This window comes from Balaenoptera borealis (assembly GCF_965194805.1).
Source record: "Balaenoptera borealis genome assembly, chromosome: X".
Lineage (NCBI taxonomy): Eukaryota > Metazoa > Chordata > Mammalia > Artiodactyla > Balaenopteridae > Balaenoptera > Balaenoptera borealis.
In genome coordinates this window covers 102,526,290-102,546,630 of record NC_138881.1, presented here as the reverse complement: position 1 = coordinate 102,546,630, position 20,341 = coordinate 102,526,290, and the positions used below count along the sequence as shown (strand labels likewise).

General features: G+C 36.1%; 2 pseudogenes across 2 annotated transcripts in view; both read left to right on the top strand.

Annotated features, from left to right (window-relative positions):
* Positions 1-20,341, top strand: part of LOC309620717 (ferritin heavy chain pseudogene) — a 501,140-nt pseudogene that overhangs the window by 105,397 nt on the left and 375,402 nt on the right. The gene's annotated exons all lie outside the window — the stretch shown is intronic.
* Positions 10,451-19,930, top strand: LOC309620776 (heat shock factor-binding protein 1 pseudogene; annotated as a pseudogene). The gene is made up of 2 exons (XR_014249903.1): positions 10,451-11,408; positions 11,718-19,930. The product of XR_014249903.1 is annotated as a heat shock factor-binding protein 1 pseudogene (transcript).

The following is a 20,341-nucleotide window of genomic DNA, read 5'->3' as shown; positions in this document are numbered from 1 at the left end:
TTTTCATTAACAATCATTATTTCCCCTCTAATTTCAATGAGTCTTCAGCAAAAAAAAAAAAGAGATAAATATATGTGCTCAGTCCACCAACTTGTACCAGTAGCCTACATGTAAATTATATCATACAGTATTTGTCCCTCTCTGACTGGCGTATTACACTTAGTATAATGTCCTCCAGGTCACAAATGCCAGAATTTCCTTCTTTTTAAAGTCTGAAGAATATTCAGTTGTGTTTATGTGTTTGTGTGTGCGTATGCATGTGCGTGTGTGTGTGTGTGTATCACATTTTCTTTATCCATTCATCTGTCAACAGACATTTAGTTTGTTTCCATATCTTGGCTATTCTGAACAATGCTGCAATGAACATGGGAGTACAGACATCTCTTTGAGAAAGTAATTTCTTTTCCTTTGGATATATACCCAGGAGTGGGATTGCTGGATCATATGGTAGTTCTATCTTTAATTATTTGAGGAACCTCCATACTGTTTTCCATAACTGCTGTACCAATATACATTTACACCAACATTCCCAAGGGTTCTCTTTTCTTCACATCCTCACCAACATTTGTTATCTCTTTTTTTTTGATAATAGACACCCTAACAGGTGTGTGGTGCTATCTCGTGGTTTTGACTTTCATATCCCTAATGATTAGTGATGTTGAGAATTTCTTTTCATATACCTATTGGCCATTTGTATGTCTTCTTTGGAAAAATACCTATCCAGGTCCTTTGCCCATTTTTAAATTGGGTTATTTGTGGTTTTGCTATTGGATTGTAAGTGTTCCTTACATTTTTTGAACATTAACCCCTTATGAGATATACAGTTCGCAAATACTTTCTCTAATTTCATAGGCTGCCTTTTCATTTTGTTGATAGTTTACTTTGTTATGCCAAAACACTTGTTTATTTTTCCTTTTGTTGCCTTTGTTTTCAGTGTCAAATCCAAATAATCATTGCCAAGAGCAATGCCAAAGAGCTTTTCCCCTGTGTTTTCTTCTAGGAATTTTATGGTTTCAGGTTTTATGCTTAAGTCTTTAATCCATTTTTAGTTGATTTTTGTGTACAGTATAAGATAGAGGTCAAAGGCCAATATTTTTGGTACTATTCTTAGTTTCTTTCTTTGTATTTTTTTTTTTTTACCTGTAGTGACACATTTAATTCTCATGACAGTCCTATGAGGTAGCTACTATTATCACCATTTTATGTATGGGTAAACTAAGGCACAGAGAGGTCAAATAGCTTTCCCAAGGACTCATGGCTAAACTGTAGTGATAGAATTTGAAACTCATGCAATCTGATTATAGATGCTTGATTCTATAGATTCTGGATATAACTACTATAAGATATACCTAAGAAAAATTAAATGGGCAAAGGATATAAACAGCTAATTCACTGAACTATATTAAAAGTATATAAAGTATAAATGTATTTGTTCAATCTTTTCAGTAATCATATAATTGCAAATTAAAGCATCAATAGTACAACATTTTGCCTCTGAAATTATGATGGATTAATGGATTAATAAATGGTAATAATACTAGTGGAAATGAGCACTTTCATATGCTGCTTATAAAAGTAAAAATTATTACAATCTTTCTGAAAATAAGTTTTGAACATATTCTGAGCCCTCATACATGTACCCATTGAAACATTTTTTTTCTAGGAATCTTGCCTACCTTTTAAAAATAGGAAAATGTTTATATATAAAATATTAATGGTAGCACAATCATAATAATTGAAAATAATTCAAAATACCAAAATATCATTCATTTATTCATTCATAAATTTAGTCACAATTATTTGTTCATCAGCCACAACACACCAGACACTGTCTGAGACCCTGGGAATATAGTAGAAATGAGACACACAAAATCATTTCTCTCAAAGACTTTACATTTTATTGGAGGGAGACAGGCAATAAATTAAAAAAAAAAAAAGAAAGAAAAAAAAAAAGAAAAAAGCAAACCAAGTACTGATAAGTACTATAATGAAGAAAAACATGATGAGTTGATGGAGAGAAACTGGGGACTACTTTAGATAGTTAGGTGATGGCATTTAAACTGAGATCTGAGGGAAAGAGTTTTCTAGATTGAAGTAAAACTCCAAGACAGAAAAAGACTTAGCATATTTGAACAATAGAAAGACACCTAGTTCTATGCAATCAACTAAAAAGAGGAAGACTTACATAGGACCTTGTAGAACCTCTAAGGAATTTGAACTTTATTCTAAATGTGTTGAGAAGCTATTGAAAGATCTTGAAAAGAATATAACATAAACTGATTACATTTTAAAAGCTCACTTTTGCTGCTTCTTGGAGAATGGATTATAGTGAACAAAATAAGAAGCAGAGTAATTATTTTGAAATCTTATTACAGTGGTCTAGATGAAAATTAATGCCTTAGACCAGGGCACTAATGCAGACTAATGGAAGTGAACAGATTCCAGATATATTTTGGAGGTAGAAGTTAGGAAGTGAGTAGCCAACTTTGTTGAATGGTGCTTATAGGTCGAGAAAGTTGAAGCAGAGCAGACTATTGTATTTGGCAACATTGGAGGTCACTAGTGGTCTTGACAACAGACGTACCTTGGTAGGGGTGATAGCCTGGTTGAGGAAAAAATGCTAGATGAGAGAGAAAAATGGTTAAGTGCATTGTGGTACCTTCATAGGCTGCAGATATTTAACGTGGTAAATATTTTCAAAGACTATTTAACACGGTGAGTATTTTCAAAGAGTATTTAATGATTTTTGATCATGCTCAAAATAAACTTTTAAGAAAAAAGCAGGATTCAGTAGTGTAAATAGAACGTAATTTTGCAAATAAATAAATAGCATAATGGTTCCATGATGTTTAAGAAAATATTTTAAAAAACACTATTATAAATTTTCCATAAAATGCACGTGTTATTATGAACAGACAGTATAGTAGCTATATTGGGATAAAAATACTGGCTTCTGGTAGTTTAATCCAATAGATAATATAAATTTTATTCCCCAACCAATTATATACAGTGGCTATTCAAGGCTGCTTGGGATTTGAACAAAAAATGAAATTTTTGGCAACAACAAACTTGTGAATGCCAAAAGTATACATTATATATCTAAATTGTTCAAATCTTCTTTTGTGTCTTTGGGATATTTTTCTTCCAAAAATTCTTCCATACTTCTTCTTGGTATATGTACTTCATATTTTGTGTTACTACTATGAATAAGACATTTACTTTTTTAAAAACATTTTATTTTATATTGGAATATAGTTGATTAACAATGTTGTGTTAGTTTTAGGTTTACAACAAAGTGATTCAGTTATACACATACATATATCTATTGTTTTCAAATTCTTTTCCCATTTAGGTTATTATAGAATACTGAGCAGAGTTCCGTGGGCTATAGACTAGGTCCTTTTGGTTACCAATTTTATTTTATTTAAAAAAAATTTTTTTAATCAGAGAGCTTATCTTGTCATCTCTTTTTTTTTAACATCTTTATTGGAGTATAATTGTTTTACAATGATGTGCTAGTTTCTGCTGTATAACAAAGTGAATCAGCTATACATATACACATATCCCCATATCTCCTCCCTCTTGCGTCTCACTCCCACCATCCCTATCCCACCCTCTAGGTGGACACAAAGCACCAAGCTGATCTCCCTGTGTTATGCATCTGCTTCCCACTAGCTATCTATTTTACATTTGGTAGTGTATATATGTCCATGGCAGTCTTTCAGTTCGTCCCAGCTTACCCTTCCCACTCCCCATGTCCTCAAGTCCATTCTCTGTCTGCGTCTTTATCACTGTCCTGCCCCTAGGTTCTTCAGAACCTTTCTTTTTTCTATATTCCATATATATTTGTTAGCATACAGTATTAGTTTTTATACTTTTGACTTACTTCACTCTGTATGACAGTCTCTAGGTCCATCCACCTCACTACAAATAACTCAAGTTCACTTCTTTTTATGGCTGAGTAATATTCCATTGTGTATATGTGCCATATCTTCTTTATCCATTCATCTGTCGATAGACACTTCGGTTGCTTCCATGTCCTGGCTATTGTAAATAGTGCTGCAATGAACATTGTGGTACATGACTCTTTTTGAATTATGGTTTAATCAGGGTATATGTCCAGTAGTGGGATTTCTGGGTCATTTGGTACTTCTATTTTTAGTTTTATAAGGAAACTCCATACTGTTCTCCATAGTGGCTGTATCAATTTATATTCCCACCAACAGTGCAAGAGGGTTCCCTTTTCTCCACACCCTCTCCAGCATTTATTGTTTGTAGATGTTTTGATGATGGCCATTCTGACCAGTGTGAGGTGATACCTCATTGTAGTTTTGATTTGCATTTCTCTAATGATTAATGATGTTGAGTATCTTTTCATGTGTTTGTTGTCAATATGTATATCTTCTTTGGAAAATTTTCTATTTAGGTTTTCTCCCCATTTTTGGATTGGGTTGGTTCTTTTTTTTTTTTTTGATATTGAGCTGCATGAGCTGCCTGTATATTTTGGAGATGAATCCTTTGTCAGTTGCTTCATTTGCAAATATTTTCTCCCATTCTGAGGGTTGTCTTTTCATCTTGTTTATGGCTTCCTTTGCTGTGCAAAAGCTTTTAAGTTTCATTAGGTCCCATTTGTTTATTTTTGTTTTTATTTCCATTTCTCTAGGAGGTGGGTCAAAAAGGATCTTGCAGTGATTTATGTCATAGAGTGTTCTGCCTATGTTTTCCTCTAAGAGATTTATAGGTCTTTATAGATTTTAGGTCTTTAATCCATTTTGAGTTTATTTTCGTGTATGGTGTTAGGGAGTGTTCTAATTTCATTCTTTTACATGTAGCTGTCCAGTTTTCCCAGCACCACTTATTGAAGAGGCTGTCTTTTCTCCGTTGTATATTCTTGCCTCCTTTATAAAAGATAAGGTGGCCATATGTGCGTGGGTTTATCTCTGGGCTTTCTATCCTGTTCCATTGATCTATATTTCTGTTTTTGTGCCAGTACCATACTGTCTTGATGACTGTAGCTTTGGAGTATAGTTTGAAGTCAGAGAGCCTAATTCCTCCAGCTCTGTTTTTCTTTCTCAAGATTGCTTTGGCTATTTGGGGTCTTCTGTGTTTCTATACAAATTGTGAAATTTTTTGTTCTATTTCTGTGAAAAATGCCATTAGTAGTTTGATAGGGATTGCATTGAATCTGTAGATTGCTTTGGGTAGTATAGTCATTTTCACAATGTTGATTCTTCCAATCCAAGAACATGGTATATCTCTCCATCTGTTTGTATCATCTTTAATTTCTTTCATCAGTGTCTTAGAGTTTTCTGCATACAGGTCTTTTGTCTCCTTAGGTAGGTTTATTCCTAGGTATTTTATTCTTTTCGTTGCAGTGATAAATGGGAGTGTTTCCTTAATTTCTCTTTCAGACTTTTCATCATTAGTGTGTAGGAATGCAACAGATTTCCGTGCATTAATTTTGTATCCTGCCACTCTACCAAATTCATTGATTAGCTCTAGTAACATCTTTAGGATTCTCTATGTATAGTATCATGTCGTCTGCAAACAGTGACACTTTTACTTCTTCTCTTCCAATTTGGATTCCTTTTATTTCTTCTTTTTCTCAGAGTGCTGTGGCTAAAACTTCCAAAAGTATGTTGAATAATAGTGGTGAAAGTGGACAACCTTGTCTTGTTCCTAATCTTAGTGGAAACGGTTTCAGTTTTTCACCATTGAAAACGATGTTGGCTGGGGGTTTGTCATACATGGCCTTTATTATGTTTAGGTAAGTTCCCTCTATGCCTACTTTCTGGAGGGTTTTTATCATACATCGGTGTTGAATTTTGTCAAAAGCTTTTTCTTCATGTATTGAGATGATCATATAGTTTTTATCCTTCAGTTTGTTAATATGGATTATCACATTGATTGATTTGTGTACATTGAAGAATCCTTGCATTCCTGGGGTAAACCCCACTTGATCATGGTGTATGATCCTTTTAATGAGCTGTCGGATTCTGTTTGCTAGTGTTTTGTTGAGGACTTTTGCATCTATGTTCATCAGTTATATTGGCCTGTAGTTTCCTTTTTTTGTGACATCTTTGTCTGGTTTTGATATCAGGGTGATGGTGGCCTCATAGAATGAGGTTGGGAGTGTTCCTCCCTCTGCTATATTTTGGAAGATTTTCAGAAGGATAGGTGTTAGCTCTTTTCTAAATGTTTGATAGAATTCGCCTGTGAAGCCATCTGGTCCTGGGCTTTTGTTTGTTGGAAGATTTTTAATCACAGTTTGAATTTCAGTGCTTGTGATTGGTCTGTTTATATATTCTGTTTCTTCCTGGTTCAGTCTCAGAAGGTTGTGCTTTTGTAAGAATTTGCCCATTTCTTCCAGGTCGTCCATTTTATTGGCATATAGCTGCTCGTAGTAATCTCTCATGATCCTTTGTATTTATGCAGTGTCAGTTGTTACTTCTCCTTTTTCATTTCTAATTCTGTTGATGTGCGTCTTCTCCCTTTTTTCCTTGATGAGTCTGGCTAATGGTTTATCAATTTTGTTTATCTTCTCAAAGAACCAGCTTTTAGTTGTATTGATCTTTGCTGTCATTTCCTTCATTTCTTTTTCATTTATTTCTGATCTGATCTTTATGATTTCTTTCCTTCTGCTAACTTTGGGGTTTTTTGGTTCTTCTTTCTCTCACTGCTTTAGGTGTAAGGTTAGGTTGTTTATTTGAGATGTTTCTTGTTTCTTGAGGTAGGCTTGTATTGCTATAAACTTCACTCCTAGAAATGCTTTTGCTGCATCCCATAGGTTTGGGTCGTTGTGTTTTCATTGTTATTTGTTTCTAGGCATTCTTTGATTTCCTCTTTGATTTCTTCAGTGATCTCTTGGTTATTTAGTAGTGTATCGTTTAGCCTCCATGTGTTTGTATTTTTTACAGATTTTTTCCTGTAATTGATATCTAGTCTCATAGCATTGTGGTCGGAAAAGATGCTTGATATGATTTCAATTTTCTTAAATTTACCAAGGCTTGATATGTGACCCAAGATATGATCTATCCTGGAGAATGTTCCATGAGCACTTGAGAAGAAAGTATATTCTGTTGTTTTTGGATGGAATGTCATATAAATATCAATTAAGTCCATCTTGTTTAATGTGTCATTTAAAGCTTGTGTTTCCTTATTTATTTTCATTTTGGGTGATCTGTCCGTTGGTTAAAGTGGGGTGTTAAAGTCCCCTACTATGATTGTGTTACTATCGATTTCCCCTTTTATGGCTCTTAGCATTTGCCTTATGTAATGAGGTGCTCCTATGTTGGGTGCATAAATATCTACAATTCTTATATCTTCTTCTTGGATTGATCCCTTGATCATTATGTAGTGTCCTTTTTTGTCTCTTATAATTGTCTTTATGTTAAAGTCTATTTCATCTGGTATGAGAATTGCTACTCTAGCTTTCTTTTGATTTCCTTTTGCATGGAATATCTTTTCCATCCCCTCACTTTCTGTCTGTATGTGTCCGTAGGTCTGAAGTGGGTCTCTGGTAGACAGCATATATATGGGTCTTGTTTTTGTATCCATTCTGCCAGTCTATGTCTTTTGGTGGGAGCATTTAATTCATTTACATTTAAGGTAATTATCATTGTGTATGTTTCTATTATCATTTTCTTAGTTGTTTTGGGTTTGTTTTTGTATTTCTTTTCCTTCTCTTGTGTTTCCCACTTAGAGAAGTTCCTTTAGCATTTTTTGTAGAGCTGGTTTGGTTGTGCTGAATTCTCTTAGCGTTTGCTTGTCTCTAAAGGTTTTAATTTCTCCGTCAAATCTGAATGAGATCCTTGCTGGGCAGAGTAATCTTGGTTGTAAGTTTTTCCCTTTCATCACTTTAAATATGTCCTGCTTCTCCCTTCTGGCTTGCAGAGTTTCTGCTGAAAGATCAGCTGTTAACCTTATGGGGATTCCCTTGTATATTATTTGTTGCTTTTCCCTTGCTCCTTTTAATATTTTTCCTTTGATATTAATTTTTGATTGTTTGATTAATATGTGTCTTGGCATGTTTCTTCTTGGATTTATCGTAGATGGGACTCTCTGCACTTCCTGGACTTGATTGACTATTTCCTTTCCCATGTAACATAAATTTTCAACTATAATCTCTTCACGTATTTTCTCAGTCCCTTTTTTCTCTCTTCTTCTTCTGGGACTCCTATAATTCGAATGTTGGTGCGTTTATTTTTGTCCCAGATGTCTCTGAGACTATCCTCAATTCTTTTCATTTTTTTTTCTTTATTCTGCTCTGCAGTTGTTATTTCTACTATTTTATCTTCCAGGTCACTTATCCATTCTTCTGCCTCAGTTATTCTGCTATCGATTCCTTCTAGAGAATTTTTTATTTCGTTTATTGTGTTCCTCATCGTTTGTTTGCTCTTTAATTCTTCCAGGTCCTTGTTAAACATTCCTTGTATTTTCTCAATTGTATTTCCAAGATTTTGGATCATCTTTACTATCATTACTCTGAATTCTTTTTCAAATAGACTGCCTATTTCCTCTTCATTTATTTGGTCTGGTGGGTTTTTACCTTGCTCCTTCACCTGCTGCGTATTTCTCTGTCTTTTCATTTTGCTTAACTTAGTGTGTTTGGGGTCTCCTTTTCGCAGGCTGCTGGTTCATAGTTCCCATTGTTTTTGGTATCTGCCCCCAGTGGGTAAAGTTGGTTCAGTGTGTTGTGTAGACTTCCTGGTGGAGGGGACTGGTGCCTGTGTTCTGGTGGATGAGGCTAGATCTTGTCTTTCTGGTGGGCAGGACCACGTCCGGTGGTGTGTTTTGGGTTGTCTGCGAACTTATTATGATTTTAGGCAGCCTCTCTTCTAATGGGTTGGTTTGTGTTCCTGTCTTGCTAATTGTTTGGCATAGGGTGTCCAGCACTGTAGCTTCCTGATCGTTGAGTAGAGCTGGGTCTTAGTGTTGAGATGGAGATCTCTGGGAGAGCTTTTGCCATTTGGTATTACGTTGGGCCTGGAGTTCTCTGGTAGACCAATATGGTGAAGTCATATCTCCCACCTAAGAGGCTCAGGCCTGACACCCCGCTGGAGCACCAAGAACCTGTCAGCCACACTGCTCAGAAGAAAAGGGAGAAAAACTAAATAAATAAATAAAGTAAAATATTATAAAATAAAGTTATTAAAATAAAGAGTTAAAAAATATTCTTAAAAATAAAAAAATTAAAAAGTAATAAAAAAGGAAGAAACTAGAGAGCAACCAAACCAAAAAACAAATCCATCAATGATAACAAGCACTAAAAATTATACTAAAAAAAAAAGAAAAAAATTGACAGAGAGAACCGTAGGAGAAATGGTAAAAGCATAGCTATACAGACAGAATCACACAAAGAAGCATACCCATACACACTCACAAAAAGAGAAAAAGGAGGAAATTATATATATCTATATATAAACAAAATAAGGAAGGGAGCAACCAAATCAAGAAACAAATATACCAATGATAGTAAACTCTAAATACTAAGATAAACATAAGACCAAAAACAAATTAGATGCAGAAAGCAAACCCCAAGTCTACAGCTGCTCACAAAGTCCACTGCCTCAATTTTGGGATAATTTGTTGTCTATTCAGGTATTCCACAGATGCAGGGTACATCAAGTTAACTGTGGAGATTTAATCCGCTGCTCCTGAGGCTGCACAGAGAAATTTCCCTTTCTCTTCTTTGTTTGCAGAGCTACTGGGGTTCAGCTTTGGATTTGGCCCCGCCTCTGCATGTAGGTCACCCTCTGACATCTGTTCTTCATCCAGACAGGAGGGGGTTAAAGGAGTGGCTGATTAGGGGGCTCTGGCTCACTCAGGCTGGGGGTGAGGGAGGAGTACGGAATGTGGGGCAAGCCTGTGGCGGCAGAGGCCGTCATGACATTGCAGCAGCCTGAAGCACGCCTTGTGTTCTCCTGGGGAAGTTGTCCCTGGATCATGGGACCCTGGCAGTGGTGGGCTGCACAGGCTCCCAGGAGGGGAGGTGTAGATAGTGAACTGTCCTTGCACACAGGCTTCTTGGTAGCTGCAACAGCAGCCTTAGCATTTCATGCCCGTCTCTGGTGCCTGTGCTGATAGCCGCAGCTCATGCCCGTCTCTGGAGCTCGTTAAGGCGGTGCTCTGAATCCCCTCTCCTCGTGCACCCTGAAACAATGGTCTCTTGCCTCTTAGGTAGGTCCAGACTTTTTCCTGGACTCCCTTCCGGCTAGATGTGGCGCACTAGCCCCCTTCAGGCTGTGTTCACACAGCCAACCCCAGTCCTCTCCCTGGGGTCTGACCTCTGAAGCCTGAGCTTCAGCTCCCAGCCCCCACCCGCCCCAGCGGGTGAGCAGACAAGTCCCTCAGGCTGGTGAGTGCTGGTCAGCACCAATCCTCTGTGTGGGAATCTCTCTGCTTTGCCCTCTGCACCCTGTTGCTGCACTCTCCTCTGTGACTCTAAAGTGTCCCCCCTGTCCACCCCCTGTCTCCACCAGTGAAGGGGCTTCCTCGTGTGTGGACATGTTTCCTCCTTCACAGCTCCCTCCCAGAGATGCAGGTCCCATTCTTATTCTTTTTTCTCTGTTTTTCCTTTTTTCTTTTGCCCTACCCAGGTACCTAGGGAGTTTCTTGACTTTTGGGATGTCTGAGGTCTTCTGCCAGCGTTCAGTAGGTGTTCTGTAGGAGTTGTTCCACATGTAGATGTATTTTTGATGTATTTGTGGGGAGAAAGGTGATCTCCACGTGTTATTCCTCCACCATCTTGAAGGTCCCCTGATTATCTGTTTTAAATATAGCAGTGTGTACACGTCAATCGTAAACTCCCAATCTATCCCTCCCCTCCAGCCTTCCCCCTGAGTAACCATAAATTCGTTCTCTATGTCTGTGATTCTTTCTGTTTTGTAAATAAGTTCATTTGTATCAATTTTTTTAGATTCTGATTGTAAGTGATATCATATGATATTTGTCTTTTTCTGTTTGACTTACTTCGCTTAGTATGAAAATCTCCAGGTCCATCCATGTTGCTGCAAATGGTATTATTTCATTCTTTTTGAATGGCTGAGGAATATTCCATTGTATATAGGTACCACATCTTCTTTATCCATTCATCTGTTAGGGGACATATGGAGGTTCCTTAAAAGACAAAAAATAGAGCTACCATTTGATCCAGCAATCCCACTCCTGGGCATATATCTGGAGAAAAACTTGGTTCAAAAGTATACAGGCACCCCAATGTTCACTGCAGCACTGTTTATAATAGCCAAGCTATGGAAGCAACCTAAAAGACATTTACTTTTAATTAAGTCCAGCTTGTCAGATATTTCTTTCAAAGATCATATCTTTGGTATTATGTCAGAAACTCACCATCAACCTTCAGGTCATCTAAAGTTTCTCCTATGTTTTATTTTTCCAGGAGTTTTATAGTTTTGCATTATACTTTTTTTTTTTTAAATTAATTAATTTATTTATTTTTGGCTGTGTTGGGTCTTCATTTCTGTGCGAGGGCTTTCTCTAGTTGCGGCGAGTGGGGGCCACTCTTCATTGTGGTGCGCGGGCCTCTCACCGTCACGGCCCCTCCTGCTGCGGAGCACAGGCTCTAGACGCGCAGGCTCAGCAGTTGTGGCTCACGGGCCCAGTTGCTCCACGGCATGTGGGATCCTCCCAGACCAGGGCTCGAACCCGTGTCCCCCTCATTGGCAGGCAGACTCTCAACCACTGCGCCACCAGGGAAGGCCCTGCATTATACTTTTATGTCTGTGATCCATTGAGTTAATATTTGTGAAGGTAGTAAGGTCTGTGTCTAGATTCTTTTTTGCATTTGGATGCTCAGTTGTTCCAGCACCATTTGCTGAAAAGACTTTTTTCTCAATAAAACTGGGAGAAAAAATACTTTTTCCATTGTAATATCTTTGTTCCTTTGTCAAATATCAGTTGACTATACATATGTTGGTCTATTTCTGAGCTCTCTATTCAGTTCCATTAATCTACTTCTCTATTCTTTCATCAACACCACACTCTCTTGATTACTGTAGCTTTATAATAAGTTTTGAAGTCAGGTAGTGTCATTCTTCCAACTCTGTTCTCCTTCAATATTGTGGTGACTGTTCTGAGTCTTTTGCCTCTCTATATCAACTTTAGAATCAGTTTGTCAGTATCAACAAAATAACTTGCCAGTATCGTTACTGGGATTGTATTGAATCAATAGATCAAGTTGGGAAAAACTGACATCTTGACACTACTGAGCCTTCCTGTCCCTGAACATGGAATATCTCTGCATTTATTTATTCTTTGGTTTATTTCATCAGAGTTTTATAGTTTTCTTCATATAGATCTTATATATCTTTCATTAGTTTTATACTTAAGTATTTCATTTTTGGGGTGAGAGGCTAACGTAAATGGTATGGTGTTTTAATTTCAAATTCCACCATTGCTGGTATTTAGGGAAACAATTGACTTTTGTATCCTGCAACTTTGCTATATTGTTTATTAGTTCCAGGAGGTTTTTTTGCCTTTCTACATACACAGTCACGTCATCTGTAAACAAGGACAGTTTTATTTTTTCCTATCAAATCTGTATACTTTTAATTTCCTTTACTTATCTTATTGTATTAGCTAAGCTTCCAGTATGAAGTTGAAAACACGTGGTAAGAGAGGACATCTTTGCCTTGTTCCTGATCTTAGTGAGAAAGATTCAAGTTTCACACCATTAAGTATGTCGTCAGCTATGGATTTTTGTAGATATTTTTATCAATTTGAGGAAGTTCCCCTCTATTCATAGTTTACTGAGAATTTTTATCTTGAGTGGATATTGGATTTTGTCAAATGTTTTTCTGCATCCATTGATATGAGCATGTAATTTTTCTTTAGACTGTTAATGTGATGGATTTACAGTAATTGATTTTCAAATGTTGAACCAACTTGAATGCCTGGGATAAATCCCACTTAGTCTTGATGTATAATTTTTTTATACATTGTTGGATTTGATGTGCTAATTTTTTAATGACTTTTCCATCTACGTTCTTGAGAGATTCTGGCCTGTAGTTTTCTTTTCTTATAATGTCTTTTTCTGGTTTTGGTATGGGGCTAATCTTGGCCTCATAGAATGAGTTAGGAAGTATTCTCTCTGCTTCCATCTTCTGGAAAAGAATGTATAGAATTGGTATAATTTCTTCCCTGAATGTTTGGTAGAATTCACCAGTGAACACATCTGGGCCTGGTCCTTTCTGTTTTGGAAAGTAATTAATTATTGATTCAATTTATTTAATAGAGGTCTGTTCAGATTGTGTATTTCTTTTTGTGTGAGGTTTGGCAGATTGTGTCTTTGAGGAAATCAGTCCCTTTCACCTAGCTTACCAAATTTGTGGACACAGACTTGTTCATAATATTCCTTTATTATCCTTTAAATGTCATGGGATGTGTAGTGATATCTCCTCTTTCATTTCTGATATTACTAATTTGTGTCCTATCTCTTTTTTTCTTAGTTAGCTTTGCTAGAGGCTTTTTTATTTCATTGATCTTTCTGAAGAACTCATTTTTTATTTCATTGGTTTTTCTCTATTGATTTCCTATTTTCAATTTCATTGATTTCTGCTCTCATTTTTATAATTATTTTCTGTTTGATTTTTTGCTCTTCTTTTTCTAGATTTCTAAGGTGGAAACTAAGATAATTCATTTTAAATCTTTCTTCTTTTCTAATATATGCATTCAATGCTATATATGTCCCTCTAAGCACTACTTTCAGTGTATCTCACAAATTTGGATAAGTTCTGTTTCTATTTTTACTTAGTTCAAACTATTTTTTAAATTCTCTTAAAATGTCTTCTTTGACTCATATGTTATTTAGACGTGTTTCGTTTAAGCTCCAAGTATTTGGGGATTTCCCAACTATCTTTCTATTATTAATTTCCTTAATCATTGGTATGAGAGCAGACTTTGTATGACTTCTATTCTTTTAAATATGCTAAGGTACGTTTAATGGCCCATAATGTGGTCTATCATGGTGAATGTTCCTATGAGTTTGAGAAAAATATGTATTCTGCTGTTGTTAGATAAAGTAGTCTGTAGATGCCAATTATATCCAGTTGATTGATGGTGTTTTTTAATTCAACTATGTCCTTACAAATATTCTGCCTGCTGCATCTTTCCATTTCTGATAGAGGGATGTGCAGTTTCCAACTATAATAGAGGATTAATTTATTTCTTACAGTTCTATAAATTTTTGCTTCAAGTATTTTGATGCTCTGCTATTATGCACATACACATTAAAGGATTGTTATGGCTTCTTGGAGAACTGACTCCTTTATCATTATGCAATGTCCCTCTTTATTCCTAATAACTTTGCTTCCTCTGTCTGAAATTAACATAGCTACTCCCACTTTCTTTCAATTAGTATTAGCATAGTACATCTTTCTCCATTCATTTACTATTAATCTGTATGCGTTTTTATATTTAAAGTGGGTTTCTTGTAGACAACATATAGTTGGGTCTTTTTTTTTTTTCATCTTCTCTAATGATCTATCTCCTATGGATATATTTAGACTCGATGTTCAGAGTGAAGTAGTGTGAGTGCCTTAGAATAACAATCCTAATTCTTCCCTTCCATCCCTTGTATCATTGCTGTCATTTATTTCACTTCATATATAGTGTATAAGCATATACCTTAAGCATACATAATTAAATACATTGTTGTTATTATTTTGAACAAACTGTCATCTGTCAGATCAATTATGAATGAAAAAAACAAAATGTTTTAATTTTACCTTCACTTATTTCCTTCTCTGATGCTCTTCCTTTCTTAATGTATGCCCAAGTTTCAGACCTATATCATTTTGTTTTCTCTAAAAAATTTTTTTGAACATTTCTTGCAAGGCAGATGTACTGGCAACAAATTCTCTCAATTTTTGCTTGAGAATGTCTTGATTTCTGTTTGACTTTTGAAGGATAATTTCATGTGGTACAGAATTCTAGGTCAGTGTTGTTTTTTTTCTCTCAACACTTTCAATATTTTACTCCAGTCTCTTCTTACTTGCATGGTTTCTGTGTAAAAGTCAGATATAATTCTTATCTATGATCCTTTATAGGTTTTTTTCCCGTGGCTTCTTTCAGGATTTTTTCTTTGCCTTTGATTTTCTGAAGTTTAAACATGCCTTGATGTAGTTTTATAAACATTTTTTCCTGCTTGATGTTTTTTGAGTTTCCTGGATCTATGGTTTGGTGTCTGACATTAAATTCAGGAAATTCTCAGTCATTGTTTCAAATATTTCTTCTGTTTCTTTTTCTCTTTCTTCTCCTTCTGGTATTCCCATTACATGTGTGTTACACCTTTTTTAGTCAACCCAAAATTATTAGATATTCTGTTTTGTTTCTTTCAGTATTTTTCCTCCTTGCTTTTCAGTTTTTGAGTTTTCTATTGAGATATTCTCAAGCTCAGAGATTATTTCCTCAGCAGCTATGTCCAGTCTACTAATAAGCCCATCAAAGGCATTCTTCATTTCTGTTATAGTGGGTTTTTGTCTCTACCATCTCTTTTTTGGTTCTTAGAATTACCATCACTCTAATTACTTTACCCATTTATCCTTGCATGTTGTGCATTTTATTCATTAGAGCCCTCAGCATATTAATCATAGCCCTGTTATATCTGATTTTAGTCCCAATGCTTGCTCTGTCCTTTAAAAGTGTGTTTTTTGCCTTTTAGTGTGGTTTGTAATTTTTTTCTTGATATCTGGACATGTACTAGATTAAAAGGAACTGCCATAAATAGCCTTTACTATTGTGGTGGTACGGTGTGCAGGGAGGGGAAGTTCTATAGTCCTATGATTAGGTCTCAGTCTTTTAGTGAGCCTGTTCCTCTGCACTGTAAATATCAAACATGCTTCTCAGTTTTCTCCCTTTCTCTTAGTTGAGACAGGATGGCTGGAAAATGCAGGAGCTGAGTATTTCCCTTCCCCCATGTAGAAGGCTAGAGGTGGCTCGAGTTGGGTATTTCCCTTCCCCTAGGTCAATTAAGTTAGGTTAAAACCCCAGTAAGTTAAGTTCTGGTTATATTGTTTCTGCTGAGGACAGAACTTGTTTAGGAAGCCAGAATGCTGTGTTGTGTTTTAAAATGGATCCTTTTCCCCTCTCCCTCACAGAAGCCTGAGGGGATGTTTTCACTGATATTTGCTGTGAGAACCTGGTTAAGCTCCTGGAGTTAGAACTCATAAAAGTGTGCTCCTCCTCCAATGACTGGATTTTCTTGGAGCTTTTATTTCTCAGACTTGCCTACACTGGGCCTCCAGCAATTTTTCAATTATGGTTCATGTTTTCCTACCCCAGCACTGGTTCCCACAGGGATTTCTGCTTGTGGGTTTTGCACTGGTGAGTGTGATTCTCTGGGTTTGCCTGTTGTCTCTCCAATTTTGGGTGCCATGGTTTGTCCTGTGACCTTACTTCACTTATGGATCTAAGAGGAGTTGTTGATTTTTCAATTTGTTCAGCTTTTTACTTGTTAGGAGGAATTGGGCTACTTGCAAGCTCCTTATATGTCAAAATTGAAACCAGATATCTTATTGATTTTTCTTGTACATTTATTGCAGTACTGAATAGTGAGCATAGAAGACTTCCTTTTCTTGTTGTCTTAACTCATTTTATAATTGTGGAAAAAACAGTTTTTTAAGAGCAAAGAATACAGAAACGATTAGAATAATAAAGCAATAAAAATAAATCAAAAGAGGGCTTCCCTGGTGGTGCAGTGGTTAGGAATCCGCCTGCTAATGCAGGGGACATGGGTTTGAGCCCTGGTCCAGGAAGATCCCACATGCCACGGAGCAACTAAGCCCATGCACCACAACTACTGAGCCTGTACTCTAGAGCCTATGAGCCACAACTATTGAAGCCCGCATGCCTAGAGCCCATGCTCCACAACAAGAGAAGCCACCACAATCAAGAGTAGCCCCTGCTCGCCGTAACTAGAGAAAGCCCGTGCCCAGCAACAAAGACCCAACTCAGCCATAAATAAATAAGTAAATAAGTAAATAAATAAATAAAATTTTAAAAAATAAATAGATCAAAAGAAAGGAAGGAAAAATGAAAAAAATTAATGAAACAATGTGTCCCTTCCATGCATTCACATGTTCATGTAGCTAGAATGTACATGTGGGGAAATGGTAAGAAAAGAGACATTTATTTTCATTAAAAAAGAATGTATTTTAAAAAATCTTAAATTCTTTTAATATGCTTGAAAGGATGAATTATGAGTGGAATATCTTTTTTAAACTTAGGTTAAAATATTAGTCAGCCTTGCACAGGAAAGCAGTGGGACAAAAGCTTGCAGTAACTTTTGTTGCTGTTGTTTTAATTTTACCCTAGTGATAAACAGGTAAAAATGTAAATGGACATTCATGGCAGTCCTGTCACAAATGTGAATAATAAGCAGTTCATCTAAATTGAGAAATAAATTTTATGGATGAAGTTTTTCATGTAAGAAAGTATACTTTAACTTACTAAATATTTATTGACTGATTGGCCTCCAGCTCTAAGACTGCCCCCTTACTAACTTTGAAACTTCAAACAAGTTAGTTTATCTCTCTGAGAATCATTTACTTCAACTTTGAAGTAAGGGGATTAGTTTTTATTATCACTTCCCTTTTAATGTTTATTGAGAATCGACTATGTGGCAAACTGTGTGCTCGAAGCCATTGCACAAATCATTTCATTTAATCTTCACTGTAACTCAGTGAGGTAGTGATTATTATCATCCTCATTTTACAAGTAAGGCAACAGATATTTTGTAGTTAAGTACTTTAACTTCTCCAAATTTTTATCTAAAAGACTGTTAGTAAACAACTCTACAACTTTCTTTGAATAAATAAACTAAAAAGATGTTAGAGTTTGTGCTCAAACCAGTCCTATCACACTACTAGAGTATATGGTTCTTGCTACTGTAACATGCTGTTCTAGCTGATTTATCAATTTTACCATTTCCAATAGGTAAACAATATTGGTGAAAATGTTACCTAGATTTAATATTCAATGATTTTAAGCTCATTGCCAATTAAACTTTCACTTTCCCCTTGTGTAGTCTTTCCAGGCAGAGATCACTGAAGCAAAAGACAAAGAGAATGTTCCCTCAGTGAAAATCTTTAATAATTCACTTCAAAATAAATCCCCAATTGTTGGAAAATCAGAATTTATGGAAGGAGACCCTTTGGAGAACTGAGAATTTTTTTGCAGATGATCTGAAATTAACTAGGTGTTAAATAAAAAGGGGAAATCTGTTTAAAACATGTATCCCTGTGGCAACACAGTAGCAAGGTAATAGAAGAAAAGTCATTGTTATTCTCAGCTTCAGGCTTGGCAGATGACTAAAAGCAATCTGGATTGTAGAAGCAAATCAGTGTCTTAGCAGGATAATTTTTTCTATAACTATCAAGGCTGTAAACTGCCTACTAGTTTCTAGATTCTGTGTTTGATATAAGAGAACTTGGGAACAGTTCCAGCTTGCAGTCTGATTAAGGAAACGAGATTTATACACATGGTAAAGCTAAAGAATAAATGAAGGCAGTTTGTAGGGATTTCCCGATTGGGTATCACTCATCATGGGGAATATAAGTACACAGAAAAAGCAAGAGATTCTTATGGCATTTTGTAGCTGGAGCTTTTACATACAAGGTGAAATATGAGTTAGGTATTGCTTGGAGGACAGAAGTGGACTATTTAGTTAAGTAATAATCAGACAACAAAGCTTTTGTGAAGCAGTTTGTACATATAATCTAAGAGGTTTGTTTAGTACAAGTTTGTTGCCAGAGGCATCTATACTCATAAAGATTTTAGAGTTTCCAAAAGTATTTCAAAATCAGGACAATTATTGACTGCCCTTTGTCCCTCAAGATGATTGTTGATAGGTGCTATGGTGCTGATTGGATAAGCACAGCTTGAAGCTCCCTTATCCAGTTGGACTGGGTCCTCTGTGGGGGATATATGACTCTTACATTGCTAAATTTGATAAAAGATATAAATTAAAACAGACAAGAGGCTCAATGAGCTCCAAGTAGTATAAATTCTGAGATCACACTGAAACACATTAGTCAAATTTTCAAAAGCAAAACACAAAGAGAAGATTTTGAAAGCATCAAGAAAGAAGTGACTCATCGTGTACAAGGTATCTTTAGTAAAATAATGGTGACTTCTCTTTAGAAAACATGAAGGCCAGAAGGCAGTGAGATGATATATTAAAAGTGTTATAGGAAAAAAAAACAACTGCTCAACCCAAAATTCAATATCTGGCAAAACTACCATTGAAAAATGAAGCAGAAATTAAGACATTCCCAGATAAAAACTAAAGAGTTTGTCATTAATATATTTGCCCTAATGAAATGCTAAAGGGAGTTCTCCAGGCCAAAATGAAAAAAAAACACTATAGGTCTGCACGGCCAAACGGAAGTGTAGGTGACCGTCTGAGACAGCACCGCCAAGCTGGGAACCGGGGAGATGGCAGAGCCAGAACCCAAGACCGTGCAAGATCTCACCTTGGTGGTGCAGACACTCCTGCAACAGATGCAAGATAAACTTCAGATCACGTCCGACCAGATCATTGGAAGAATTGATGACATGAGCAGTCGCATTGATGACCTAGAGAAAAACATCACAGACCTCATGACACAGGCCGGGGTGGAAAAGCTGGACGGGGAAAACAAGATCCCTGCCACACAGAAGAGTTGAAGGTTGCTCATCTGCACTGGAATCTGGAACACCCTTTTTACAAGCCAAGAGAAGACAGATGGCTTTTTGTAACTAACTACTATGTGTAGACAGGTTTTATATTATAAAGTGTGCATTCTTCTTACCACATACTATAGAGTTAGTTTATAGAGTGATTTCCCTCCCCTGCCTCCCATGTTTCCTGAACATGGTAAATTCACGTCTTGGACCTTGGTCAGTTGTGCTATTAAACACTAAAACTTTGGCAGTTCCTGCATACAAAAAAAAAAAAAAACCACTATAAAGTAATGCAAATACACAGGACAAGATAAAGAACAGTGTTAAAGGTAGCCACACAATTAAATATGAAAGCCAGTAGTATTGCATATTTTTTGTAATTCCTCTTTGTATTTTCCTAAATGAGTTAAAAGACAAAGGCATAAAACAATAAAGATATGTTAATGTACATACAATGTATAAAGATATAATTTATGACAAAAACAACGTAAAGGAGGGATAGAGGTGTAAAGGAGCAGAGTTATTGTATACTATTGAATCAAAATTGGCATCAATTAAAAACTTAAAGGTAAGATGTTAACTGTAACACCCAAGAAAATTACTAAGGAAAAAATATTAAATATATGGAAAAATAGTAGAGGAAATCAAAATGGTACAATAA